The sequence below is a fragment of the Coregonus lavaretus genome (assembly GCF_964263955.1).
Source record: "Coregonus lavaretus genome assembly, chromosome: 2".
Classification (NCBI taxonomy): domain Eukaryota; kingdom Metazoa; phylum Chordata; class Actinopteri; order Salmoniformes; family Salmonidae; genus Coregonus; species Coregonus lavaretus.
In genome coordinates, this window is record NC_139989.1 from 74,684,524 (window position 1) to 74,702,507 (window position 17,984).

Here is a 17,984-nt window from a genome sequence, read left to right on the forward strand (position 1 = left end):
TCCCTCTCTAAAGTTTGGAGGTTTACCCATAGACTTGTTACTCTTCATGGACACACAGCTGGGTACAGGGGAGGCTGGTCTCTCCTGCTTGATTGGGCTTCAACACAACAGAGACAAACATTACATCTCTCATCTACTCTGAGCTCAGATGGGGAATCATGAGAAGAGTTTCATTCCAAAACGCTATATATCCATTTTCAGAAATGTTCGTAAAGTAGCTTTTGTTGTTTAAAGAAATTATGAAAGAGATTGGAGACATGTATTTGTTTAAAATCTATCACTTAACGGTTTCATTTCAGAGAGACAAATAATCATGTTTTTTGCCTAATGCTACATATCTGCCTCACTCTCAGAGAAATAAGTAGTACTGCTAGGTTTTACACATTAATAATATATATCTGCCTCACTCTCAGAGAAATTGTGTTTTTTTTGATAAAAGTAGAGACTCAGCTAGAAAAAGGTATATCATACACTACAGTTGAGGAACAATGGGAAAATAATTCTGCTTTGAAAGATGGTAAACTTGTAACCTCAATTTTGAAAAAATGGCCTTTGAATGTTTTGGTTCACCTACTGGAGAGCTCTTCTTTATCTACAGTGGTGTTACTTTGGCAGATAATGTCACCCATCTAAATAAATAGTATATATATAGTTAACTAAATGTATGGTGTTTTTGGTTTATGTCAGTTTCATTGTTTGTAAATGCTATAAATGGTTATTATATGGTTGTAAGTGGTAAAATGAACTAGAAAGTCATATTTTGCAATTCTGAGTAATTACTACTTTAGTAAGGATATACTTTATTCAGTACTACTGCAGTTGCTAAATAATTCCAATAGATGGCAGCATAAGACCACGAATGACATTTCAGAAGGTTAGTTTAGTTTTCTCCCTGGATACACAATATTTGATATTTAAAAAATGCATGTATACTAGGGTTGAGGTTGGAGCATCTGACTAGTGATTATTTACCAGGGGTTCAACACCTGCTATAGTTTCTATTTAATTGCTCTTCCAAAAGCATCACAGGCCTAAATCGAGATATATAGCTAACTAAAGTAATGAGTGACCATTTTAGAAAATCATGGGACATATAGTATTTGGTTACATGCTATTTTATGTCAATCATATTTCTGCTTGTAGCCTGTAACTGATGCTTCGTGGTCTTATGCTGCCATCTATTGGAAATAATTATCAATTAAAAGTTATTAATTCACGTACAGACGTTGGTGAGGCAGCTGAGAAATAAAGTGTATTAGATCAGTCTCAAACCTGCCCCAAGCCAATTGCTGGACTTTCACACAGAGGTTACTAGGTCACCCAATTCAAAACACATTTGAAAAATAAAACAAATGTGTCTTATTTATCAAGTGTTCTGTCTTGCAATTATACATATAATAAAATAACAACAAAATAATCAAAACGCCATTTAATACTATAATTGTATTTACTAAGATAATATTATTACTAAAATAGTTTCTAAAAGTGTTCTAGGCTACCCTACCCTAGAATTAGGGGTTAGGGTTACGGCTAAAATAGGTTATAAGTAGGGTAAGAGTTTCTGTATAGCACTTTGTGACATCTGCTGGTGTAAAAAGGGCTTTATAAATACATTTGATTGATTGTTAGGTTTAGGCTTTATATGGCAAAAAACAGTATGGGTTTATGGCTCTCTTGCTCCTCCTTGTGGCCGTATGTGGGTACTACATAACTTATTCATGACACTTGCTAGGCTCATAATCTGAGGTAGCAACTGTGTCAGATCTACAATTCCATTAGCTAGACCACCCGATTAGACAACAATCACCCCATTATACCCATTTGGTTTGCAGCATTCGCTCAATTTGATGCCTAAGAAACAAAGATTTCGATGCATATCAAATTACCCAGCAGCCATTTAGAAACCACAAGTCGTCCAAAAAATTGTTATTTCTTAATTAAAAAATTTCTTCTGGCTGTTTAAATCGGCCACATCTTGAAAAAGAGGACAGGGACATGCGTTTTGTTTAGATTGTACACTTTTTTCTTAAAACAAATATGGTTAACCATGACCAGAAATGTTTTAATGTTTTTTGGCTATCCGCCAGCCATCGCCTCTTAAACTGTGTCTCACCTCACTATAGGTGACCACAACATGTACTCAGTGTGTGCGCTCACCAAGTAGTCGTAACCTTGTTAATAATAAGTTACCTGAGGTAAAACTACAGGGTTAACGCAGGCAGGTCTCATTGATAACAATAGTGAAGCTGGCGTTGTGACGCAGAACAATGGGGTGGGAATAGAACGTTCTGAAGGCGAGTCGGTGTCACGGAGCTCAATAGAACTAATGGGAGCTGGTAGGGTGAAAAATGCCCAAACATAAGGCTCGTTTTTTCGCGACTACTTCATAACCAGGGACAGAAGGTAATATTATGAAACTGGGCTCCATGGCGGATGCAATTAACTAATTTTATCAGAAATAATCGTTGTAAAAATGTCACTTGAGGTGCCCCGAAAATAATATTCAAAAGTTCAGTCCTTGGACACAGAGGGGTTAAACACTAATGTTACTGTCCATCTAGTGAAGAGAGGAGAACCGGACAGAGGGATGGATGGTAGGAAGCCAGCATCCGTCAACGAGAGAGGGAGAAGCCCTCCACTGTATTTAACAGGTGGAAGAAACAACCCGGGAGCTCCATCGGTCCACAAGAAATGCAGGCAGCCGTAGATTATGTTGTGGTAGCTAGGATAACTAGGATGCTGCTGGTAGAGTAGCTAGCTTAGCTAGCTGTACCGACTAGCTTGGATAGCTAGCAGGTCATTCGTCTGTCCCTCGAGGATGATGACGAATCTGGTGAACCACACAATTAAACAAGAATAGCGAGTGAAAAGGATCTGGCTACACTCATACTGTCACTGACCATTACGCAAAAAAAGCAAATTGAATAATAAACTTCGGTGTCTCAACACTGTATCGAACTCCGTCGTTGTTCCCCAAGATCACCTCAGACCACTCTGCGCGTAACTGGACAATATGCTTGGCGCCAAACCGTACGTGGACGCGGACAGTTCTGTACGGGGACGCGGACAGTTCCAGAACGCGGACATGAGCACTGCCACACAATAAACTAAAAGCAGTCTTTAAAGTCGGGTACATTAGTAATATTCTTTTTTTATTATGTCAAACAAAAGAAAATCGCTTTTTTAAAACAAGATTTTGAGATCTGGGCACGTATCCAAAAAGCGTCTCAGAGTAGAAAAATTGGTCCTCTCTCTCCCCAGACAGACTCATTTATTACTGGGTCGTTACAATATTTTGAGATCTGGGCCCATATCCAAAAACCGTCTCAGAGTAGAAAATGTGTCGTATAAGTGCTGAGAATAAAGCCGTTTTAGTCCTACTCTTATGGGTATAAATTAATGCTATGCATGAAGCCTCTTTATTCATCAGTGTCCCACCTAGTTGGCAGATATTTAGGACACCTCATGAGCTGTCCTAACCAGTTAAGAGGTACCAGCAGGTGTCTTGATAATAGAAACATGCAGCGAGTCAGTGGTTCCTGTGCAACATGTAATTGCTTTGGAGCAGTGGTGACCTGTTATTCAGGGCAGAGCCCCACCTGTTTAGCAGATGCTCTTACCCAGAGCTATTTACAGTAAGTGCATTCATCTTAAGATAGCTAGGTGAGACAACCAGATAATACAGTCAAATATACAGGATACGAACATTCAATTTCAGCAAAACAATGGATATATAGCGTTTTGCAATAAAAATAATAATAATGATATACATCTAAAATCTATTAATTAAACATCTGAGAACAGCAATATTGAAGGTACCCATAAGCAACCATTTCTGATTAAAAAACTCATGTGAAAAATTGTGGAAATTTAGGAAATAAACTCTTAATAATTATTAAACAAAATTGTCATCTCACCTCTTAGCTTTGGTGTCATGTTCCCCAGAGAGACTCATTTTAGAGGCAGGGCCACCCTCCTCTCTCTCCCCAGAGAGACTCATTTTAGAGGCAGGGCCCCCCTCCTCTCTCTCCCCAGAGAGACTCATTTTAGAGGCAGGGCCCCCCTCCTCCCTCTCCCCAGAGAGACTCATTTTAGAGGCAGGGCCCCCCTCCTCCCTCTCCCCAGAGAGACTCATTTTAGAGGCAGGGCCCCCCTCCTCCCTCTCCCCAGAGAGACTCATTTTAGAGGCAGGGCCCCCCTCCTCTCTCTCCCCAGAGAGACTCATTTTAGAGGCAGGGCCCCCCTCCTCTCTCTCCCCAGAGAGACTCATTTTAGACCACTGACCCCTAAACAGAGATCCAACATGTTGGTTTTAGTTAACACAGTAATTCTTGAATGTGAATTGTTATCATTTATTAATTATCTCTTACAAAACATTTACTAACAGACATATCGAAACAGTCAGGTGATTTAATGCAATCACATGAATATCTCTTCTCCATGGTAACTGTCAATAATAATAATAAGTTACTGTTTGTTAAGGTAGTTATAGACAGTGCAGCAACACAAGGCCATGTCTCACACTTATTTGTATTCATTAAAAGTTGCCATTTATTTTCTTTGAATCTGTTCTTTTCTAAACGTATCTGAGAATGTAGACAGAAGGGCTAAAACGGGCATGATTGATCTGGGGGGGATCAGTGATCTATACAGAAAGGTTTTTTGCAATAATTAAGAGATTTTATATTATTTAAAGTAGGCTAGGTTATAATGTATAACAGTTTTTTTGTTGTTGTGTAAAGTAGATCAAGGTCTATACCTCAGCAAGTGGCGACCTGTCATTCAGGGCAGGTGGCCTTTCCTGTTTTGCATGTTATTGTGGCATTAATACGTGTCAAATCAAATCAAATCCCATTTTATTGGTCACATGCGCCGAATACAACAGGTGCAGACATTACAGTGAAATGCTTACTTACAGCCCTTAACCAAAATTATTTTTAACAAAAAAAAGTAAAAATAAAACAACAACAAAAAAAAGTGTTGAGAAAAAAAAGAGCAGAAGTAAAATAAAATAACAGTAGGGAGGCTATATATACAGGGGGGTACCGGTGCAGAGTCAATGTGCGGGGGCACCGGCTAGTTGAGGTAGTTGAGGTAATATGTACATGTGGGTAGAGTTAAAGTGACTATGCATAAATAATTAACAGAGTAGCAGCAGCGTAAAAAGGATGGGGTGGGGGGGCAGTGCAAATAGTCAGGGTAGCCATGATTAGCTGTTCAGGAGTCTTATGGCTTGGGGGTAGAAGCTGTTGAGAAGTCTTTTGGACCTAGACTTGGGTACATATCAGTTTGCTAACAATATAAAAAAAATATATATACTACTAAAATATATACGCGACTCATTCAACCAGCCTAAACAACAGTAAATAAAAGATGTCAAATGGTCAAAAGTCAATCCTGATATAGCCATGTACATCAAAGAGAGGTGTATTGCTACAGATGTAGGATCTTAATTTGAGCCAGTTTGCTACAGCAGGAAAATAATCCTGCAGCAACAGGACATTTGAATTATTATGTGGATTATAATTAATGAACAATTTTTTAAATAGAAAAGTGGAATTGATCATCTTCAGAAACCTTTTTTAAAGCTTAAATACACTCAAATACACTACAAGTTTTAGTTCTCCTGCAACAGGGTGATCAAATTAAGATCATACATCTGTACAGAGATTATGTTTTTATCTAAATAAGGCAGTTTGAGTTATTAGCAATAACGTTGCAACTGTCAGCTGCTGTAAACCTATGTGATTGGATGTTATAGACCCCCATCTGAACAGTTTCTTTCCCCATGCTGTAGCCCTCACCAACTGGCCATCTGGCCCATAGAGACTAAAGGTAAATAAAAATGTATCAACCGCTACAAAAAAGTCCATTAATTATAATTCACATAATAATTCACATTTACTGTTGCTGCAGGATTATTTCAAACTGGCTCAAATTAAGATCCTACATATGTATGTGCAAATGTACTTGGCGAATAAAGGTGATTCTGATTCTGCAAAGGTTGAGTCTCTAGATTCCCTTGCTGCTCTGGATAAATAATGAAATGGTTGTCATAGTGATTTAAACTGTGACTGATTATCTCCAAACTCTGAGGCCATGTCATTTATTATATTTCACCCAATTGATAAAGGAAGCTTGAAGGCTGAACCCAGAAGACAACTCTAAATTAACACTAACTGATATTATCCTAAAATCCTTTCACTCATATTGTTGTGTCTCTTTGTTCAACGGACGTCGGGTAGCCTGTGATATTAATATTGTAGCAAACAGCGGGGCAGGGCAGTGAACCCAGGTCGCTGGCCAAAACTAGGTTAACCCTATTGCTGCGATGGGAATTGTAACCTGTCTCACACTGCCCCCTATAAAAGCCAGTCCCGTGCTTCGACTATTCAGACCCCTCACACATCCGGGCCGTGCAATCTGATGGCCTCACAGACACCATACTACTTCTGACACCAATGTAGCAAACAGCGGGGCAGGGAAGCAAACCCAGGTTGCACTTGTAAAAAGGCAAACAACCTACGCATCGCGCCATTGGCGCCAATTGGGTTACTTGGTTGGAATTGTGACGTGGCTCATTTAGCGAGGATCACTACACTATAGTGGAACTATGATACAATTACAGTTATCATATGAAATGTTAAATGTAAAACTATAATATATGAATATATTGAATTTGACTTGCATGATTAAACTGACACGTACCTGTCTCAGTAGAAGTCGACTGTTAGGTCTAGCGCTCTGTATATTCTAATGGGTGAAGTCTGATCTGGAATCTGAAATGTAGATAAGCTTTGAAAAAACAGTATATCTAGCTTGCATCATAGTCCACCCCTCAGGCTACATACAGGTTACAGCATGAGGCAGACATCAACAGCCGAGTTGTAGGCTACTACCTGGGTCGTATTCATTAGTTTACACCGCAGCCAACAGTTTTAAAATGTTGCAATAAACCGTTTTTTTTTATTTTTTTTTATTTAGCGGACACTCTTATCCAGAACGACTTACAGTTAGTGAGTGCATACATTATTTTTCATACTGCCCCCCCATGGGAATTGAACCCACAACCCTGGTATTGCAAACACCATTCTCTACCAACTGAGCTACATCCCTGCCAGCAATTCCCTCCCTTACCCTGGGCCAATTGTGCACCACCCCATGGGTCTCCCGGTCGCAGCCGGCTACGACAGAGACTGGATTCAAACCAGGATCTCTAGTGGCACAGCTAGCACTGCGATGCAGTGCCTTAGACCACTGCGCCACTCGGGAGGTTAGTTTACTCCAAACGCTGTACAAAGTGACCTAAACAGTTTCCGTTGCCAAACGTTTTGCTACGGTGGGCATTAATGAACACACACAACCTATTTTGAGGAAGTGTAAGTTGTTGTTAGTCTTTCCACAGTATTTAATTGTCTCTCTTTCACACAATATACCTTCCTGAGTGAAAAGAGTTAACAGTAGATTAGAAAGAGAAAATGTTGTTGCTTGTTGTGTTTTAAGCCTGTTTTGAGAAGACAAGTCTATAGACCTATGATACAGAACACTCTTAGAAAAAAGAGTTCCAAAAGGGTCCTCTGGCTGTCCCCATAGGAGAACGCTTTTTGGTTCCAGGTAGAACCCTTCTGGCTTCCATGTAGAACCCTCTGTGGAAAGGGTTCTACCTAGTACCAAAAAGGGTTCTACAAACGGTTCTCCTATGGGGACAGCCAAAGAACCCTTTTAGATTCTAGATAGTGTAGGAGTGATCACCCTGGGGCACACAGATGGAAACAGAACAAATTCACCCCACGCATCTAATTTATATCCAAAACATGTTAAGGAGAGTAGGCCTATTATAACACAGTCCACAAAAAATATCATCAACTATATAAATACACATAACAATATCATCAACTATATTAATAAACATAACAATATCATCAACTATATGAATACATATAACAATATCATCAACTATATGAATACACATAACAATATCATCAACTATATTAATAAACATAACAATATCATCAACTATTTTAATACACATAACAATATCATCAACTATATTAATACACATAACAATATCATCAACTATATTTATACACATAACAATATCATCAACTATATTATTACACATAACAATATCATCAACTATATTAATACACATAACAATCATCATCTTACCTTTTATTTCTCTCAACGGAAACAGAGTCTAGAATGATCATTCGGTGGTGGAAAGTTACAGCTGAACACATTTGCATATCATACATTTGCATATCAGGATCTACCTGTTCTCTCTCTCTCTCTCTCTGTCTCTCTCTCTCTCTCTCTCTCTTCTCTCTCTCTCTCTCTCTCTCTCTCTCTCTCTCTCTCTCTCTCTCTCTCTCTCTCTCTCTCTCTCTCTCTCTCTCTGTCTGTCTCTCTCTGTCTCTCTCTCTCTCTCTCTCTCTCTCTCACTCTCTCTCTCTCTCTCTCTCTCTCTCACACACACACAATAAAAAAAAAAAAATCACATCAAATCCCTATTATCAAAACAGCATCGTGCTTTTAAAACTCACATCACTGTGATTGATCCATTTGAAGAAAGACGTTCAACAGGTTGAAACTGAGTGAAAAACATGGTTGTTGTGGATGTTGTATATTATATATAAACATAGGCTATATATGAGCCCAAGCCTGAAAAAAACTAATGATAAAATAATGATTGAACCATTATCCAATACATAGCCTACTGCATATTACACACGGCAGAAAAACATTAAAAACAGAAAAAGGATTGAAGATGTCTTCGGTACATAATTGGTCTAGCCTTGACTCCACAATTAAACAAATTCTAGTAATGGCCTTTGAGTGATGACTGTATTATTATACATACTGGATGGACTGGTTACCTTATGTTACACTCCACACTTCCTATCCATGAGTCTGGGAGAGAACGTATAGGCCTAGGTGATGCTGTTGGTTCATTGATTGTGCAGGGCAGCTTACAGAGTTAGCCTTCCGGTTTACAGAATTAGATTTTAATATAGTCTAGTAATAGGAAGAAAACAAATATGTTCATAATTAATAGGATGACATATTACTTTTAGCTACAGAATATCTCACCACCTTGCGTTTCCATCTCCTCCCCTCTATCCTTCATTCATTTTTCGAGTGCACAGAGAGAAGGGCTGTCAACAGTTTAGTGAAATACGTTTCCTTGTGAAAACATGTTACTATTGATGATCCAAAACAGATTCCACCTGGTTTCCCAAATGAAGCACTGGGTAGCTGCAGGAACAGGGTTGGAGAGCCCATGGCATACAGAGTTTGGGCGGAATATCACCTGTCGCGCAGCGAGAGGCTGCATGCTCCTCAAACAGTGGTGGATGTTTGGAGTGAAATAACCAGAGTATACACAGCATATGATTGAAAAACTAAAAACAAACAGGCAGGAAAGCAGTTTCCATTCACTAGTCGAGCTGTTCCCCTGACCCTGTTCATGCCCATTTGATAATCGGACATTATAAATCGAAACCAATTGTAAAATATTAAGGCCAGGCACCACAGGCAAAACATTGTGATTTTGCTTCCATCTGTCAATGTTCCGATTTTGGGATATTTTGGAACTATAACTTCCATACTTTCATAAAATGTACAATTACATCGGCAATAATGTATATAAATACTTGATTTGTATCATTTTATCACAACTCCGTCAACTTCACCTAGCATAAATGTCGTTTTTGTTAGCATGTTTCATGTAGAACTTCAACCGCTATTTTTCAAACTCTCCATGTTGAATCATATATAATTCAACCGCTATTTTTCAAACTCTCCATGTTGAATCATATATAATTCAACCGCTATTTTTCAAACTCTCCATGTTGAATCATATATAATTCAACCTCTATTTTTCAAACTCTCCATGTTGAATCATATATAAATCACAGCTATTTTTCAAACTCTCCATGTTGAATCATATATAATTCAACCTCTATTTTTCAAACTCTCCATGTTGAATCATATATAATTCAACCTCTATTTTTCAAACTCTCCATGTTGAATCATATATAATTCAACCGCTATTTTTCAAACTCTCCATGTTGAATCATATATAATTCAACCGCTATTTTTCAAACTCTCCATGTTGAATCATATATAATTAAACAGCTATTTTTCAAACTCTCCATGTTGAATCATATATAATTCAACCTCTATTTTTCAAACTCTCCATGTTGAATCATATATAATTCAACAGCTATTTTTCAAACTCTCCATGTTGAATCATATATAATTCAACAGCTATTTTTCAAACTCTCCATGTTGAATCATATATAATTCAACAGCTTGTTTTGCGGAGCAGATCGTTACTAGTCCATACATGGCTATATCCTTTGTGACGTGGTGCTGAAAGAGGAGGCGTTTACTGACATCCGATTCGTTACTGACATTTAATGGCACTTTCCGGCAACCTGATTGGTTACTGGCATTTAATGGCACTTTTCGGCAACCTGATTGGTTAAAAGACCTCACGTGCCGCACAGCGCTTCCTTGTTTGAAAATATATCCCGTGAGGAATCCACGTAAAGAGAGACAAAATGAGAAAATCTCGAAGAATATACCTACAGTATGTGGATAAAAAATAGGCGATCTCAGTTAGCCAATGCGAGAAAAGCAGTGAATGGAAGAAAACATGAGCCTGATCAGCCGATCCAGGCACTGGCAGTACAGGTAGAGGAGGAAAAGGAGGAGGCCGGCAGCAGCGCGTCGAGACGCACATTAGTTGAGATGAAGATGACAGCTAGCAGCGATCAACCAGACAGACAGACAGCCAACAGTGGCTTTTATTCCACATGTCACAAAGAAACCAACTTGTACATGATTTGATTTGCCCTAAGTGTCTAAACACTGGACTGAAAATCACCATAGACCCCACCAACCAGGGATTCTGTAATTCTGTCATGATAGAAGCCGCATTGCTGATTACTGTTCTGCACATTTCAACAGCCATACAAAAGCCTTGGATGTGACAAATTGAGCAAAGTGATATGAGAATTTGCCCAAAACTGCATATTTGCCCAACAGACCAGTATTCAAAGCATATGCTCTATTGCTTGAAACTAATGTATTAAACATGCTGATGTATTTGTAAAAGGTATATTTGATGTTTATTTGTCAGTTTAGAAGTGATATATGAAAAATATATTAATTTAATGTGACGTAAATGGTCATATTTATGGAAAGTACATTTTAATTGTAGTCTGTGATGTTTGGCAATACAGTTTTTCTCAATTGCTAAAACACAATTTCTGAAACCTTGCTCCATTTCCTGAAAACATTAAACACAAAACCTCATCTTCAAGCACTATTTACAAAACCTCTGACTCCTCTCGCAAAATGAAACATTCGCCCTTAAAACAGTTTTTACCTGTGTTCAAAATCAAACACTGCTCTCAAATCATAAACAAAGTGATCAAAATGATAAACACTCTCAAGCAGTCAGTAAACAATACACAGAAAAATAGAAAACACATTGTTCAAAACATACAGTTCTCAGGGAGAAGTACATTTTTAATCTCAAAACAAATTTAATATTTTTCCATCATTGTCTTTTGATGAACGAAAACATGTTCAATCATAGTAGCTCCAAATGGATCAATATTTACTACTCTGCTTTGCTCTTTGCAATTTAGTTTTTTGTTCTTCCTCCTCCTTGTACCCCTATTTTTACAGTACTGTACCCTGCATCTCACAAACTTGTCCTTTGTCTCTGTGATACTGTAATTCTTGTTCTTTGTTGATATGAACCTGCAACCAGTCCAAATCTATTGAGCAGTCAGTACTGTTAACAAATGGAAAGCCCACTCTTTGTCTTCCTCTTCCTCTTCGTCCTCCTCTTCCTCTTTCTTGCCCTCCTCCTCCTCCTCTTCCTCCTCGTCGCCCACCTCGCATACGCACTCGTCCTCGTCCTCTCACATTGTTTCTTCTATCCATTTTCAGACTTTCTCCTTCCCACCTTCAACAACCTGTTTGCTCTCTGAACTGCCTTATATTGGTTGTGTCGCATCATTTGAAACAGGTTAAATCCATTTTGAGTGGTTGTGTTCAATCAATGACATGTGTTCTCTATTTGTGTTTGATTGTTGCCTCTTGTGTTTACCAGTATGGATGACATGTGCATTAGAGTGCAGAATGTGTTTTGAGAATGAGAATGTGTTTAGAGTTTTGCTGAAAAGTCTAAGTGAGATCTGCATATTGTGTTTTACCATGTGAAATGGTTTAAGGTATTGGCAACAGACTGCATAATTAGCTAAATGAGTCCAGGCAACTGAGAACTTTGTTCAGCCAATGGGTTTTAGTGTTTTAGCAATTTGGCCTTTTATAAACGCATTTCATGCAATTCCACGTCATTTTACTTGACTGGAGACTCTGGCATAATCTTTATTAATGCAGTGTTCAAAACAACTGGAAACTCTGAGCTGGGAAATCTCAGACTTCCGACATTAATGAGTTCAAGACAACTGGGAAATGGGGAAAAAACTAGCTCCGACTGGAAACATTTGTTTTAAACGGTCATCCAACTGGGAATTCTGGTCTCTTTCTAGAGCTCCGACTGGAAACATTTGTTTTAAACGGTCATCCAACTCGGATTTCTGGCCTCTTTCTAGAGCTCCGACTTTCCTGATTTGAAGACCACTGATGTCATGATTCTACCTAATTTTTTCCCCGAGTTCCCATTTGTCTTGAAAGCGCAATACCGCACAAATGATCGAAATGACAGGCTATTTTTGACACTGAAAAACTGAGAATCTGAGATCAATGAAAACAAACTTGAATCCATCAATAGCCTATGCCTGAGTGTGTGGAGACATATTGTAGGCTACAATATGAGGAGGAAATTATAGTCCTAAAAATGTTTTAAAGTTTCACTGACAGATTTGCCGCGCGTTCCCCACAGTATGCCTTGTTATTGTGCTACACTCCATTTACATTTTAGTCATTTAGCAGACGCTCTTATCCAGAGCGACTTACAGTTAGTGAGTGCATACATTTTCATACTGGCCCCCGTGGGAATCGAACCCAAAACCCTGGCGTTTTAAACACCATGCTCTACCAACTGAGCTACACGGGGACTAGGTTATTTTTTAAATAAGCTATTTATCCTCTGTGACTACATTTTAGGCTTTCACATGGTGTAGTAGGCTATTTTGAATTATTTCATTTATTTCTGAACAGACAGCAGTAATTCTATAACTTTGTAAAATGTATTTGAATTGATCAGGCGAGCTGCAGCTCCTCCAGAACCCTTGGCGCGGCTCTATAAATGATGGGCAATGCTGGAGAGACGAGAGTTGGAGGCTCATGTCTGTCAGAGCAGAGAGAGTTCTGGGAGAGATTATTATAATTTTTACATTGCAAAAAGTGACAATTATCTTTCATGCCAGGAGAGGTACCGGATCCGGCCAAATAGGTTCCTGAACGAAACAGTCCAAAACGGAGAGGTGCCGAATCCTGTTCCGGCAGGATCCGGATCAAATTAAGCACTGATAATACACTATAACCATCATATCAAAGTAAACTTGGAGTCACGCGATATGTTGCGTGGTCCTCCCACTACGACTCGGGAAAGCATGCAGTTTATTAGGCTACAGATTAAATACATTTTGATGAACACAGGTAGGTGAAAGTGCAAGGTGACGAGCTTGATGCTCCTTTCCAATAAACATTAAGGCTCTTATTCAGCTAACATGATGATCGATGCTCAGCTGCCATTTGTGAAATACAAATAATATCGATATAGCCATACCCACACTGTATCTGTGAGTTGTTGGTATGTGTCATGGCCAGAGTGGGCACATTTGATATATAATGCAACAGCTTTAGTGACAAAACCATCAGTAGAGTTGAAGATGCGATGGAAACCCATTTAACTTGTGTTTTTCATGTGGTACATGGGAATTTAACCACAAAAGTAATTACGTTATAATGTACAGCCTTTTATCCACAAAAAGTCAGTTTGATGGAAACATCTCTGGAGGGAAATGCGCATATTGTTTTATGCCGATTTTAGAACATTCGCATGGCCAGATACTCCATTGGCCGCTCTAACAATGAAAATAATTGTCTTAAAAAGTTAAAGGCAGTCGAGAGGAAGCAAGATCAACAGAACCGAAAACCAGAACTTTTTTTTTTCAAGGAACAGCAACAGAACCGGGAACGAAAGTGATCGATAGTGTTCTAGAACAGAACTGATATTTTAAAAACAACTGGTTAATAACGTTATTTTACGAGTCACACAAAAAAACGCTATAAAGTGCTAATGCAAAGCCCTCACTCTGTCACTCCAACTTATTCCAGTGTCTGCCTGCCAGCTGAAAGTCTTTACCAGTGGGTGTGTTTAGGCTCCCTGCCTGCCAGCTGAAAGTCTTTACCAGTGGGTGTGTTTAGGCTCCCTGCCTGCCAGCTGAAAGTCTTTACCAGTGGGTGTGTTTTGGCTCCCTGCCTGCCAGCTGAAAGTCTTTACCAGTGGGTGTGTTTAGGCTCCCTGCCTGCCAGCTGAAAGTCTTTACCAGTGGGTGTGTTTAGGCTCCCTGCCTGCCAGCTGGAAGTCTTTACCAGTGGGTGTGTTTAGGCTCCCTGCCTGCCAGCTGAAAGTCTTTACCAGTGGGTGTGTTTAGGCTCCCTGCCTGCCAGCTGAAAGTCTTTACCAGTGGGTGTGTTTAGGCTCCCTGCCTGCCAGCTGGAAGTCTTTACCAGTGGGTGTGTTTAGGCTCCCTGCCTGCCAGCTGAAAGTATTTACCAGTGGGTGTGTTTAGGCTCCCTGCCTGCCAGCTGAAAGTCTTTACCAGTGGGTGTGTTTAGGCTCCCTGCCTGCCAGCTGAAAGTCTTTACTCTTTGTAGTGACACACCATCCAAAGTGTAATTAATAACTTCACCATGCTCAACGGAATAATCAGTGTTTGCTTTTTATTTTATTTTTACCCATCTACCAATAGGTGCCCTTCTTTGAGAGGCATTGGAAAACCTCCCTGGTCTTCGTGGTTGAATTTGTGTTTGAAATTCAATGCTTGACTGAGGGACCTTTATTTGTATTATAATTTTTTTTTTTGTCATTTAGCAGACGCTCTTATCCAGAGCGACTTACAGGAGCAATTAGGGTTAAGTGCCTTGCTCGAGGGCACATCGACAGATTTTTCACCTAGTCGGCTCAGGGATTAGAACCAGCGACCTTTCGGTTACTGGCACAACGCTCTTAACCACTAAGCTACCTGCCGCCCCACACACAAACAATTACCTTACAGATAATTGTTTGTGTGTGGTACAGAGATGAGGTTGTCATTCAAAAATCCTGTTAAACACTATTATTGCGCACAGGTGAGTCCATGCAACTTATTATGTGTCTTGTTAAGCACATTTTTACTCCTGAACTTATTTAGGCTTGCCATAACAAAGGGGTTGAATACTTGTTGACTCAAGACATTTCAGCTTTTCATTTTTAATTAATTTCTAAAAACATTATTCCACTTTGACATTATTGAGTATTGTGTGTAGGCCAGTGACACAAAATCTCAATTTCATCCATTTTTAATTCAGGCTGTGTAACAACAAAATGTGGAAAAATTCAAGGGGTGTGAATACTTTCTGAAGACACTGCATTATAGACCGTTCAGACTTCAGTAGGGGACGTTGTTGGGCATCTCCTTTAGCATACGCATCAGATTCATCTACTGGGTTGTTATCAATCTAAATAAATACCATCTAAAATAAAATATTGCTTGATTGAATGTCTTAAGAATATTTTGTTTCTTATTTTGAATATTTGTATATTTAGAAGTACATAAAATGCATGTAAGGATATGTTTTATATTATAACCAATCAGCGTTCAAGATTAGACGTTATATAATATTCTACAAAGGCCTACTGCAACATGTAGCATATTTTCGTTTCCCACACAATAAAAACATGACAATGTAATACATTTGATAAATAGTATTTATAGATGTGATTAGTAATATAGTTATAGTAAGTAATACAGTCCAGTAACTGCTTCTTTTTACAAAGTAAAACGTAAAAGAGAATTATATCAACCTGCAAGGCTCACGGTCATATTATTTGCTGTAAACATGAGTACCAAAGCTTGATAAATAGTGCATAAACAATTGTAAAGGATGAATTAGATAAATAAATATCGGTGAAAAGATATCCATGAAAAGATATGAAAACAAGAGTAATGTATTGATTGTATGGGACCCTGTATTGTGGCCTTACCCGTGTTTAAACTCATGAATCAATCTCATGAATAATGCTTCAGTTCGGCTGGCGCTGAACTCTGCAAGCCAAACCCAACGAGTGTTCTAGTATACTCCCTTAAAAAGACCTTAAAAGACCTTCGCTTGAAAATCGTGAAAAAAGAGGCAGTAGTCCTATTTGTCCTTTTTGAGATGCCGTAGCCAGTATAAAAAATCGTCTGAAACGTCTGAATTGATTAAGATAACTCAAGCAATCTTGGCAAAATGGGTAAAATTGCAGGACATTTGCTTTAAAACTGCAATTATTCTCTCTGCCCCATGGCAAAATATGTAGAATTGCATGAAATTGGTTATAAAATGGCTACATTTTCTCTCCACCCCAATGCAAAATGTGTATAACTGCAGAAAACTTGCTTTAAAACTGCAATATTTTCTCTACACCACATGGCAAAATGTGTAAAAATAATTAGACCACCCACAACACCCACAATTCTTCATCATCATTACACCATTGTTCTAAATTAAATTCACCCTCTTTACCCTCCTCATCGTTCAGTTCATTCAAATGTAATTGTAAAGCAACGTGCCCCATTATCCGTTTCCATCGCCCGTTCATCCATTGGCATCATTCAACCAGTGAGGAGAGAGACACATTATCACCTGGGTACCAACGGCTTACAGCGCATTTGTCTTTGACACGAATACCGCCGAGGCTACTCCTCCTCCTTGTTCGGGCAGGCTTCGGCGTTCGTCGTCCCCGGAGTACTAGCTGCCACCGTTTGACGTTTCGATGTTCGTTTGGTCATGTCTAGTTTAGTGCACCTGTTTCGTATTCTGTCATGATTATGTCACCTATAAGTTTCCCTGTGTTATGTTTTGTAGTTGTGTGTTATTGTCCGCCTGTCGTTTGTCTGTTGGTTTATGTTGTGCTTTAGTGTTTTACGCGTTGCGCGTAGGTTTTTGCCTCCTGTGTTTTGAGGCCATTTATTTTCTGTATTGTGTATTCAGTCAAGGAAAGCTGTTTGACTTATCCGCTGTGTCCTGCGCCTGACTTCACCACCACATCCACAAGTACATCGTGACAGTGTTGTTGTTTTATCGTACTGCTTTGCTTTATCTTGGCCAGGTCGCAGTTGTAAATGAGAACTTGTTCTTAACTGGCTTACCTGGTTAAATAAAGGTGAAATAAAAATGTAAATACAAATGAATGGAAGTTAGGCTAGCGAGCAAGCTTTTTAGCCAGGTAGCCTAGGACAACAACAAATAAAAGTGTGTACTGTATGACAGAGTGATATACCATTTTGTTGTGCTGGAATGTTGTTGCTGAAGAAATTTCTATCTCTTCTCTCACTCTGTTTTGGTTCATGCAGGTGACTGTGACCCTCTCGCAGAACGCCCAGAATATGTTCTGGAAGTTAAGATAGGAGACATTGCTCAATTTCTTAGGAAACTAAGCCTGTGGGATAACAGCCAGTCACAAGCAGGAACCAATCCATGTTCTGACCGACCTGTGTACTATGGTGCATTGAGTTGGTTGGAACCTCTCCAGTTAACTGTTAATAAACAATATTAAATTAAACTTAAATTCATTTAAGTTTGTCTTCGTGTGTCCCTGTGTTGAATTTCCACGACATCATCAACATGAAAGAAAGGAGGATGTCATTGGTGTTTCTCTACTAGTAGAGTGAGTCAACATAAAAGGGGAGGATGTCATTGATGTTTCTCTCCTAGTAGAGTGAGTCAACATGAAAGAGGAGGATGTCATT